Source organism: Sphaeramia orbicularis, chromosome 10 (assembly GCF_902148855.1).
Source record: "Sphaeramia orbicularis chromosome 10, fSphaOr1.1, whole genome shotgun sequence".
Taxonomy (NCBI): Eukaryota; Metazoa; Chordata; class Actinopteri; order Kurtiformes; family Apogonidae; genus Sphaeramia; species Sphaeramia orbicularis.
Genome location: NC_043966.1, coordinates 34,905,660 through 34,917,627, shown reverse-complemented (window position 1 = coordinate 34,917,627; position 11,968 = coordinate 34,905,660).

The window sequence follows — 11,968 nt, the reverse complement described above, 5'->3', positions numbered from 1 at the left end:
TCTCATGTTCCCTCACAGAGGATAAATCAGAATAAATCAAATAAAACACACAGTAAAAACAAGCTCAACAACATTAAAAAAAAAAAAAGTTAGAAAAACGCAACACTTCGTATCACAATTTTCCAATCCTAAATGGGGGCTGGTCCCTTCCACAGCAATCAGAGAACGAACATAATTACCAAACATATACCCTCGAAACACAACAGACACTGAAAACAAAACAAAAACAAGAAACAAATAAAACAAACCAAATAGGTGGGAAATAACCCACTCACAAAAACAAAACAAAAAAAAAAACACCACAACAAAACAACTACATAGACTATTACATTAAGATCTTACCATATTTACAATGCCTTTTATTGACCCAGGACATTCCTAAAGTCAAATTCTATATGGCATTACCAGGTTTTTAAAAAGTCTGAAGATCTGCTTTAACTGAGGTAGCTTGAGAGTTCATTCCACCAGTGGACTGCTACTGGGGGTTCGGATTCTTTCCAATTTAAAGCTATACATTTCCTGGCTGCGAACATAGCAAGATCTATATACCGGCTTTGGTACTTGTTCCACTTGTCAGACTAATACTAATATTCCCAAAAAACATAAACATGGTGGCAATGGAATGGATACATGTAAACACTGAGATATCAACCAGATAACAGAACTCCAACAGAAGGAGAGTCACATGATCAACACATGTGAAAAAATTGTCCTTTTTGTTTCTTACAATGCCAGCAGAGAAATGACATCTCACTGTTCACTGTATGTAGTTTCTCTGGAGTGTAATAAATCCTATTTATCATCTTAAAAGAGCTAGTTTATGCCTTAAATTATAAAAGCATTTATAGACTTGCCCATAAACCCCAACTTTAACATTACCTTCTTACAAAACAAACAAACACTGTAAGTTAACAGTTCTATCAGAGAAAAATATTGTACATTTTGCTACTAAAACATTACAGCTCTTGTTTTGGGTGTGCTATGGTCTGGTAATATATATAAAATTTATAGAATATGGGAACTTAAAACTGATGTTCTGCTTCATTGGGTACATTGCTCATTATCAATACATATATATTTTTGCCACTATATCTTCTTGGTATATTTGCAGCATGTAATATTTCATTTTCATTTGCTGGAGAACAATAGCAGTACACATAAAATGTCATCATATCAACTGAATTTGACTAAATCCTCTTTCCACCATACCACGTGCATCCATGACCTACTCAGCAAAAATGCTGTATAATCCTCCAAGACTTATCATAATCAATCTCAGATGAGTTAAACAGCACAGATGTTTCCTATCAGCGGTTGGTTTATGCTAGTACTTTCCCCTGAGAGCATTAATATTGATGACAAGACAGGAAGGCTGACCAAGCTTGAAGTCACTCTCTCTCTCCCGTCCCTCTCTCTTCCCTCCCTCTTATACCCACACCCTGGATGCAGGCAGGCGTGCACACACCGGCAGATTCACTCAGCTTCCGTATCGCTCTCCCTTCTCCATCTCTGTGTCTCTATCCCTCCCTCGTCACTCCGCTGGTGGATTTTTTAGCCCACTGCTGTGTGGAACACCGGTAAGACAAAATCATCTCTCCTTTGGTGTATTCTTAATTTCTCTTTGTCTGTGTGCTTCTCACTGATTCCATTTTTATAAGGAGACAGACAAAGGATTTGGGGTGTGGCTGGATCAGCAGAGGCTTAGTGCTGATGGCAGCTTGGAAATGATGCGAAAGAGGGATGGTGGTGTGGATGATGGTGGTGATCACAAAGAAACTATATGTTTAACGTTAAAATATACATATATAGATTTGCAGGTGAATTTAAAAGGCAGTGTATGACTGCTGATTTGTTTTCGAGGCTTGACAGGGAAGGATGAAGGCACCATTTGTAGTATAGGGTAATGGAGAAAAGATTCAGAGCATCTGATTTACATCAGTTGAAAGTATAAGAATTCAGGCCAAGAGCCAGGTATGTCTAATTCTATGCCATACCCATTCTATTGCGCCCCATCCGAATGTACACTAGTGAGAATGATTTTTACAGCACCCTGGTTTTGCAAATGATTAGCTGCAGGCTTGTAGGCTTTGCACATTTCCACATCAGTCTCTGACGGAGGAGTGGTTCAAACAGGCATGAGTGGGCCAGACTGTGAAAGACGGATTAGTCAGACCTGAGGCTAGGTCAGGAATATGACTGCAGTGGAGCCTGTGGAGCGTTGCCTAAATCCACAAAGCTGCAGGGGTGGATGCAGAGAAAAAGAGAGAGAGAGAGAGGGAGGGAGTGAGAGAGAGGATGCAGAGGAAAAGAACAAAGACGCCAACATCGGAGAGTGGGAAAAGCATAGACAAAAGAAAGAACAGACAGGTGGGTAAAAATAGGCACATGTTAACTACATGCAATGAGGGTGTGAGAAAAGCAAGATGGAGTGTGTGTGGGAGAAACCACCACTCGCGTACATCCATGTGGACGCGTCTCAGCTGCACATGTCGTAGCCACTCCCTTTATGTGCAATCGGTTATGAAATTTATATTCACCACCAGTCAGAGCCATCAGGATTATTGACAGCTTCACAATGACCTCTCTAATGTAATGAGGAATCATATGTGTGTATATTTATTATATTATGATGCATTATCAATATGATGATTGACAGCAAAGGTCAAATTCTATGCTTTTTTTCCCCCTCTAATTCTCCGCAGCCAAGATGTCTGACAAGCCTGACATGACGGAAATTGCCCGTTTTGACAAGACAAAACTGAAGAAGACAGAGACAAAAGAGAAAAACCCTCTGCCCACCAAAGAGAGTGAGTGTCCCTTCTGAACGGTGCTTTGTCAAACCTTAAAACACTGATCTGTTGAAAGCATGTTTCCTCAGAAGCTAGTCATCACATTCAACGCTGTCAAAACACCACCAGCTCCGAGCACCACAAGACAAATTACTGCAACATCAGCACATCATTGAGATACAGCAAGTCAAACTGCAGCATCTCTTTAAAGCAACACCGCATATTCGGTAAACACAAGCCTGCTGACTTACAGTGATTTTCTCTCTTTCTTTTTTTTTTGCAGCCATTGAGCAAGAGAGGAAAGGCGATGCCACACCTTGACTTCTGAGCACATGAAGAAAAGAAGCTGAGATGCCACAGCAAAAAAGCACTTTGTTTTGATCATAACAGTATTTGAATATCTAATTTTGTCTTCAGAAATGGGTGCTCTTGAGCTCCCTGGGGTGCTGTAAGGGTATATGGTATCCTCACATGGGGGCTCTCTTACCACTCGGGTGGGAAACCCTAAGCCTGGGTGCATGTCTTGTACTGTTATGCCTATATGTCTCCAGTATTGCCAAACTGAGGAGTGGTGTAGTGATGTAGCACAGAGAGAAAGGCAAGCATCCAGGCTAAAGGGAAACGGGGGTTGTCCATGGAAGTAGGAACAATTGGAGTCTAATCATGTGGGATGTTTTCTTAATAAACTTTTTACTTTTCTTTATGAAATAAATATGAAGACGTGGAACCAGTCAACCCATCTGTTGTCTGTTTGATGTCTGACAGATTATATCCCATACTGTCATGAGGTGTAGACTCATCACTGCCACTGCACCAGGAACTGCACAAAGACAAGATGACTGGAATTTCTACAGTATACGGTTCCTGTGTATTGTACAAACAAATGGATGACAAAGCGTCTTAGTGACAGTGATGCCCCCTATATAATTTCATTTCACTCTCTGTGCAATCAATAGACATATAAACAATAGTTTGGTTAATAATGACATTTAGTATGAGTAGCTCTACTCAGCCCAGTTCATGTCATAATCAATCACCTGAGGTGCTACAATAGACTGTAGACACATTACCTCTCACATGACCCTGCTCATAATGAACATCAAACACAAGTTACCTATATTAACTAACATCCTCTTTTTAATGGGTCAATATTACGTTTACACAGAGGAAATCTTGATTATTCCTCAAAGCACAATGACATAACTTGTTGAAGAACCACCTACTGTCAGAATGGCATCACTGCTTCTTGGTTTTTGATTCTACAAGTTTCATCTAGAAAACTTACTGCTCTTCCCAAAGATATTCCCATATTTAGTGTTTTGATGATGGTAGTGGAAAGCGATGCCTTAGTGCAAAATCTCCCATAGGTGTTCATTTGGGACTGGTATTTGGAAAAGACTAATCACTTTCATACTCATCAAACCGTTAAGTAACTCCTAATGTGCTATAAATGGGAGTATTGTCATCCTGTCCAGAGACCAGCCCCATAAGGTTTTTGTTTTTCATTTGTTACCATAGCCTGTAGAGCATAATTTAAGCACGTATATTGTACACTGCAGTCTACTCAATATCTACAGTGTTTCACTGTGACATCAGCTACTTCCTTCAAGAGGTTCATTCAGTTAACAACAGCTAGATGAACTTGGGTCTCTGATAGCTGAAGCTTTGCTGAAATACAGCTGAAGTGTTGTTGAACTGAGACTAACTTTGGCTGAAGAGGCTTAAAATACAACTAAATCAACTGCAATCTCTGCAGAGATTGCAAGTGATTACTGATGATTGAAGTAGAACAAACTCAGTAAAATTTAAAAATAAAACTTGAAGGTGGAGCTGAAATGGCTTAAAGCAGAAATATTGTTTAAGGGAAAATGAAAGAGGAGTTCAAATTGTTGAAAAACAACAAAACTGTATGTGACAAGCTTTTATTTTGAAATTTGAACTGGTTATGTAGACCAGGAGTCACCAACCCTGGTCCTCAAGAGCTAATATCCTGCATGTTTTAGGTGTTTCCCTCTTCCAGTACACCTGACGGTCGTTATCAGGCTTCTGCAGGGCTTGATGACAGGCTTATCACTGGAATCAGGTGTGTTGGAAGAGGGATACATCTAAAACATGCAGGACAGTAGATCTCGAGGTTCAGGGTTGGTGACCCCTGCTGTAGACCATCTGGTAACTTTGGCAGGCTACATATCTAATACCTGCCCACTTTTGTTACTTCTGGGGGGCTTTTATTTTGAAATCTGGCCACATCCTAAGGCCATTTGTATGCTCATGCAACCTATTCTTACATAGTGTAGACTTTTATTTTGGTGGTCAGCTACAGTCAGTGCAGATATGTGTGTTTGTGTTAATGTGTGAATATCAGACACAAATGGGATTGATTTGTGATATTTCAGCAAACCTATAAACAGATCAAACTGCATCAAACTGCTTGCCCATAAAAAATCAATCAGAACTGGAACAATTAAGTATCCTCTAAAGCCCAGTTGTCCACAGTTCCATCTGTGTTGCCATGGGAATACTATGTGATGTGTGTAGCAATATACACAATCTATACATCCGCATAACCAGAAAAATATCACCTAAAAGCTCAATAAAACCAATTGTTGGTACTTAAATGAGCAAACATCTAAAACGAACAGTTTTAACAGAGACCAGCATATGTCATGAATAATTCAATAGAACAACAGACCAGTGTGACAAACTTTGCACCACTGAGCTAACATTACACAGATCCAACAGTGCAAGTATAATTTCTCTATTGCTAAAATTCACTGTTACTAAATAATCACTGCATAATGATCTGTGACAAAATCCTCCCAAAACCAAACAATGACAAAACCTTTAGACCTAAAACCTGCAACAGAATAGTTTAAAGGATGTTAAAACTGTCCGCAAATTAAGTTTGGTCTTGAGTTTCAGAGGGTTCATGAAGTGACTAAAGAGCTTTCATTTGATCCAGATCTAGATTTAAACACCCCCTAAATATCACTGTAGTTAAAGACCTGGATGTGTCCTCATATGTGGAAGTCTGTCCTTGTGGTCTTACCTCTGCTGGCTAATAATGAAAGCAGTCTCATGTCCTCCTGGGTCCTGACCACTGGTGTCTCGGCCTCTCCTGGTCCCTTCCTGACTTGCTGCTGGTCCTCCCCTTGGTTCCTTTGGCAGGTCCATTTTCCTGATTGGTGTCTTGGTGGTGAAAACACTTTGCTTCTTGGTGCTGGTCTCAGCCTTTCTGTTTCTCCCTACAATAGGAAAAACTCAGTCAGTATCAGCTGTGATCTCAGTGGGGGTCACAAAGTCCTGGACTGCGGCTCAGCACAGCTCTGAACAGTTCTTTCTATTCACACAAATGAAACTACATCAGGGTTAAAGTTCAGTCCATAAAACCTCATCCCAAAGCATGTGGAATATGAACTGGATCAAACACAACAGAATGGATCCTGGAAATGGCCCATTTTGGAAATTTAGGGACTTTGTAATAATCAAATTTTAAACTTTTTTTCATAAAAAAAAACACCATAAAAAAATTATTTTTCTTCTTGGTAGTTATGAAAATGTTCAAAAGAGACTTCTTCAGTTCTAATTGCTGGTGGAGGAAAGCGGATTTGTAAAGCTGTGGGAGGAGTGGTCATGGAGCTTGTTTGTTACAACCTGGGCAAATGAGAACTGATACAGACATAAAATAACGAGTTAAACAGTGAATGAGTGCCTCCTCTGTTTAACACTGTTGTTCTCAGTGCTTCACTCGCCTTTATCTCCATGGATGTTTGTCTCAGCGTCCATGGTGCATCTGCATAGAGACATGGCCCACCTTTCTCAGTCCGTCATACAGAGCTCTGTGGACTGAGGACAGACCCTGCTGAAGCTCCTCCATCCTCCAGACACCACCACCGGCTGCTCCACCTGAATGATCCACCGGAGAGCGCCTAGGATGCTGAGGAACACCAGGCTGTAATACTTGGAGTTAGACACCAGATGGCGATGATGCTCATGTATTGATTATGAGGCATTCGTGCTCAATCAGATGCTATAGTTTTCTTTGCATTGAGACAACTATTACTGTACACTGATGCTGTGGAGAGCTGCAGAAGGGAAGAAAATGCAACTTCGAAACATGTTCCACATTTTTCCAATACTGATAAAGAACAATATATCTAAAAACTGTTCTGTTTCTGTATGTTTGTAGTAAACTGAAGGATGAGGTGCTCTTTTTCTTTCAGTAAAAATTTTCTTGATGATAAAAGTTGGAATATGATGCAGTGCTGTAGATTAAACTACCAGCACTTTATAAAGTAGTGCAAAGGAGCTCAACTTTCATCATTTACATGAGTAAAATGTAATTAACACATGAATGCGGCAGTAAAATTCATACATAAAAGCAAAACAAACAGACATTTATTTCTGCACTGAAGATATCTCTACTGTCATGTATAATCGTCTTTACACTTAACTGCTGTCATCATAATCTAAGTTTAATACATCAGCATAGTCTCACCTGAAGTGTTCATAGATGTTTAACTTATGTTTGGGCAGAAATAACAAAGTCAAACTAACATGGTTTTAAGTCAGAGTCAAACACAGCACCTAAAATGTTCTGTTTTTTTTACTCACTATGACCAGTCTGAATAGGGCAGATGAGTCCCCCTCTCCTGTTGTTTAACTGCAAGATTTCACCCTCAGAACCCCTGCAAAACATAAAGTGAACAATCTGACAACTGATTATGAAGTAATGACTCTTAGGCTACGCCGAGTATCTGCCAAACAGAGATTTTTTTTCTGCATTTGTGCCTATCGGTTACCCGACAACTACAGCACGCGCACCCTACAAACCCTAGTCAAAGTGGAGATTTCAGCAAATCTCCGTTTTCGTGTAAACAGAGTGAAATGGAGATCTTTGACGGGAATATTCTACGACTTCACATGTGATGATAAAGTATAGAGGGAGAGGCTGGCGCTGATAAGTGAAATTAGAAGTATTAAATGACAAAATAAGGAAGCTTGGTGCTAGCAAATGTTAGCATCTTAGGTAATTAGCGCCCACTGCATTTGCTTAACAGGATTTTTGTGTGTTTACTTGATATAGAATAAGGCTTTTAAGGGGTGTTTCCACATTTTCATACTTCATATTTTGTTTATCAGTCCTTTACCTGTTCTGTCCAGTTCAATAGACGGTAAACGAAGTAATAATTTACATCTGTGCACAGCGATCTTCATGAACTAAAGACAAAACATGATTGAAAAACAGACCGCAGCTGTTAAGGACTACAGAACTAACACTTTTTAACTCAAGAGTTCAAACCCTTTTGCATCTGCTCCGGCACATTAGAAAAGGAGTTTGTAATGGTTAAAAAAAAAAAAAAAAAGTCACAGGCTCAGCTCCTATTGCGTTGCAGGTGTTGAATTTGTTTGGACCCGGAACCGGTATTGTTGTGATTCTTTTCTGGATTCTGATTGGTTAATGATACTCGATTGTCACCACACTGCCATCTACAGGCTTAGTATGCTCTTGATGATGTAGAAAAGGGGTGTCCAAATCCGGTCCTCGAGGGCCGGTATCCTGCATGTTTTAGATAGTTCCCTTTTCCAGCACACCTGGAAGCCATAACATTGTTATCAGGCTTCTGCAGAGCATGATGATGAGCTGATCATTAATTGACCCACGTGTGCTTGAAGAGGGAATTATCTATGACATGCAGGTCCTTGAGGACCGGGTTTGGACACCCCACAGGCCTGTAAATGAAGAGTTTTCTGAGAACAGTCACATGTGCACAAGGGTTTTTTGGAAAATGGGGGAGGGGGGAATATCTGTTTTCCAAAACACTCGACTATGTGTAAACATAGCCTTAATCTACAGAACATTGATGGCCGTATCACAACTAGTGGATATTTTCATGTTTTCTCTATATTTGGGCCTCTCATCCACATGTAAATGCTGTTTTAGGTTGCACATTGATATGATTTGAGGTACAGCAGCTATTTTACAATAAAAGGAATTTGGTCTCAGTCTTTGAGAGTTAATAGATTGTTGATATTAATAATAAAGATCGGGAACAAATGAAGAGAATGGAAACATAATGTGTAATAAAAGCTAGACAAATCTCAGAAACACACATTTCAACCAAAGGGGTTCAATGAGAAAGCACTAATTTTACATTAAAATATAATAAGCCATTAACTAATAATAAAAATCCATATTTAATAGGGCTGCAACCAAACCTCTCTATTTGATAGCTTATCTATGATTTGGGGATATTTTGCTTTTAGTCAGAATTTAAAAGTAGAGAGTGGAAAGCAAACTGAAATTACCTGTTTTCTGGTATTTTTAATACAAAAACAATACACAGCTTTATTGATACAAATTTCAGCTCAATTCTGCAATGCTACTATTCAATAACTTGTAAAAGGATGTGGGGGTTGTAGTGCCAAAACACAGCTAATTTCAACAAGGTAAACTATTATATTTGCCAATGTGTTGTGTAAAAATGGTAACAGATTGTAAAGCTTGGACAGTGGATTTCAGTGTCAATGCTTAAATTTTTGGGATGTAATCAGAACTTTTATTTCACATCAAGTATGTGTCTATTAGGCTACATTAAGACTGCAGACAAACATGGCCCCATTCCGATTTTTTTTTTGCCCATATGTGACTTGTGTATCCGATCTGTTAAAGGCAGTTTGAACAGCACAAATCAGATTTTTCCACATCCAGCCCAAGCCACTTTCATATGTGGTCCTTAATCCAATACGTATCTGATATATTGCAATGCGACTCCAGTCTGAACGGTTAGGTCACATTTATCTGACCTTTATGCCATTGAAATGCAACAAACATCACAATTCTCGTTGAGGTATGGGTTTCTTACAGGTAACATGTGTTAGAGCCATGTCTCAGTGTCTGGTTTTGTCCTAACTACTATGTCTGCTATACACAGTGTTCAAGAAACTGTGCAAGCTTGAACTCCAGCAAAGCTACCCTAAGGGAGAGATGGAATTTGGTTAAGTGAAATCCAAAATGTTTTCTGAACCACTTAGTCCTCAATTGGGCCACAGAGGCACCAAAGCCTATCCAAGCAACCAAGGGGCAAAGGTGGGGAACACCCTGGTTGGTACAGGGCTTTAAAGGTCCCATATCTGTACATTTACATGTATCTTTATAATTTCTATGTTATTATTATTATTATTATTATTATTATTATTATTATTATTATTATGTGCAGTGAGTACCTCATATACAACACATAATGACATAGGAAAAAAATATCACAACAGCACAGTGATAAAACAAAGGATGTGTAAGTCAGTAAATGACTGAAATCCAACTCAAGTTAATTCTGTTTCAATCACTTAATCAAGGTGAACCAAGTCAATTGCCCACCTTGACTTTGGGGTTTAGACTTGGCCATTAACAGTGTATGATATGGCCATTAGCTCTTTGAAAAGAGGGCAAAAACCAATCACATATTGTTTATATATATATATATATAAATATATATATATATATATATATATATATATATATATATATATATATATATATATATATATATATATATATATATATATATATATATATGATTTATTTTCTAAATCTATGGGCTCTGTGGACTCTGTAGCACTGGTTAAAATGTGTTTTATTGAGTGTTCCTGTATTGATGAGGTCATCATATTTTGCAGTATGTGGATTACAGGTCATTATAGGTTCTTTTGTGAATCCACAGTGGCCTAACCTACATTAACAGTCATTCCAACATCAGATGCCTTCCTGACCCTTGCGGCCGCCTGGCGTCGCCGGTCCTACCACCTTTCCCCTGGATCTGTCAAGCCTGTCACCTCCTGATGTTTTACTGCTCTATTTCTCTCACCTCAGACCGTCATAAATCATGTATCCACGCACACTGCGAGGCCTAATGTGCGATAGAAAAATACAATCTTGACATTTTTTTTCTTTACTTGGAAGTTATTTCAGCAGCAGTGTCATTCAGAGGTCTTCACCCTGACCCTGGCAGGTCTATGAATGGAGCACTCGATTATATCGAAAAGCTATGATGCCCCCATTTTATTTATAATTCAAAAATGTATTACAACAATGCACACACTGAGTAATGGGAGTTTCTCTAAATCACGCCCAACTATTTGTGTCTTATTAACCCATTAAAAAGACAGAGGGCTCCGTCTATTCCCAGGCAGGTTCTGGGATAGATTACAGTCCCATGTGGATGCTTCTGCATTATTTTCTAACTAGGTGTCGGGGCTCTGGGTTTCACTCATATCCCATAATGAACATGGGTGGTATCTAATTAGTGGGGATTATCCTCACCTACTCCTCTGCACCATTGTGTGGAGGACCTCGCCCAGTGGTCCGTCCATTGTCTACTCAGCTGACTGCATTGTTGTTTTAAGAGGTTTTCGAATGGCTCATAGGGGATTTGACATGGATCTGCGATTTAATTTAAAAAAATATATAATGTTCATTGTGTCATTAAATTTGGTCACGTTAAACCACCGCACGAAATGACAGAAACTGGAATGATGGCTGATCACAGTGATTACTGACTAATTCAAGGGATAATGATAATCAGCAGAGGAAAAAATATGTGATGAGATTAATCCGAGATTTCTATAATGAAGGACCACAACAGAAAATTAATCTACCTGAAAAAAATACATACTGGGAAAATCATAATAAATACAATATTGTTCAAACATTACAGATTTTATTTGTTTGTCCTCCTGTAAAATCCAGACTGTTTTCACACCATGTTGTTTCCCTAGGAAACATCTATTATCCTATTATCACAGCTCGGCCAATGTCGCCGATGTGTGACTTAGTATTTACATGACTATATACAGCCAGCTCTTGAAAGACTTTATGGCTTTGTTGTCACTGTTTGTCCCCGTGGGACACCGGTGCCATTTCCCAAACACTTCCAACTTCACTTCTGTCCTGTTGGGATTCATTCTGTAATCATGTCTGTAATTAAGAATCCTACTCAGCGTCTTTCATTTGGCCATGCTGTGCGTAAGGGTTACAATGGTGTGTAATAATCTGTCAAACCTCTAATCTAAATAAATGAAGATCCATATGTCACAGACTTACAGTTTATACATGCAGACATTATTTCACTGGCACATACATTCGTAGCTCCCTAAAATACAATGTAACTAAAGATCATATA